Source organism: Aplysia californica, unplaced genomic scaffold (genome assembly GCF_000002075.1).
Source record: "Aplysia californica isolate F4 #8 unplaced genomic scaffold, AplCal3.0 scaffold00096, whole genome shotgun sequence".
Classification (NCBI taxonomy): Eukaryota; Metazoa; Mollusca; class Gastropoda; order Aplysiida; family Aplysiidae; genus Aplysia; species Aplysia californica.
In genome coordinates this window covers 1,453,070-1,454,294 of record NW_004797366.1, presented here as the reverse complement: position 1 = coordinate 1,454,294, position 1,225 = coordinate 1,453,070, and positions in this window count along the sequence as shown.

The following is a 1,225-nucleotide window of genomic DNA, read 5'->3' as shown; positions in this document are numbered from 1 at the left end:
GGGGGGTGCGAGGGGGGTTACCATGTACGATGACTAGTGGATCGTGTTTGTAAATTGTTTTTTTTGTTTGTGTACTTTCATAATATTGGTGGAGGGGCTCTCGTGCTCAAGAGGTTAGGGTGTTCACCTATCATTCAATAGTTCCCGGGTTCGAATCCGCACAGCACGGAAAATTTTCTTTACTGAAATTTTCTCCTTTCACCTCCTTTCCTTCTCTCTAACAATGTTCTGTCGTCTGCTTTTGTCTCCACTTTTTGCCCCCATCATCTCACCTCATTTGCCCCCACCTCTGGGCTCCTGACTCTTTCGGCAGTTTTTCTACTGCTACTCCTTGGTTCCTTCTTGCAGTTGTCTTTCAGCCACACCCCTGATCTTGTGGTAGGTAAGATGTAACACCTAACCTTCCTGGAAAAGGGCAAAAAATCTCGGAGGCCCAGTGTGCAAGTTGCGCACGTTAAAGATCCCTTGGTGGTTCAAAATCGATAACAGTAGGCTTCAGCCTCCACCGGGCAAGTTAAAAAAGTATAATGTGTCTCGCGCGCTCATATGACCTTATGCAGTTGCGAGAACCGTAAAACACTTACCAAAACATTTCATACATTGTAGCTGGCGTCTGAGGCGGGGGTGGCTTGGCGCATCGACGTCGCACACAGAAGACTTGAGGGCCATACCCGTGTGGAGAGATATTTCGTCGTGTATCTCCTGTCTTCTGGGACTGAGACATTGTACATCTCTAAGCCTGGGTTTTGCTGTAGACAGCCCGCCTCCATGATGATCTAAATTGTGTTGATGGGGACATAGAACATCTACAAGTATTTATAAATTTAGGGCTAACAACTTTCTTCTCCCCAATGATTGGCCTGCGCATTCACCAGCTGATCTCAGTTCAATTGACAACCAAGGGGACATTTGTGGATCTCGTCGTACGTGCCTGAATCAGTCCCAGCTCCTTCCTCAGTGAAACCAAGCTTGAATGAAAGGCGAACACCGAACATCTATACCCCGAGAGCCCCTACTTCCTCAGTCAAACCAAGCTTTAATCCAAGAGGGGAACAACCCGGATGTGTCATCTCTGACCAGAGATTGACGTATAATGACCCTCCGTCCTTCACGGTTGCGAGCTGCCGTTGTACATTCTGCCATAACCAGGGCAGTCCATGTTTTACGTTGTCCATCAAAGTTACACTCTGTCTTCCCCTGGCTCTTCTGCCCCACTTCCTTCCTT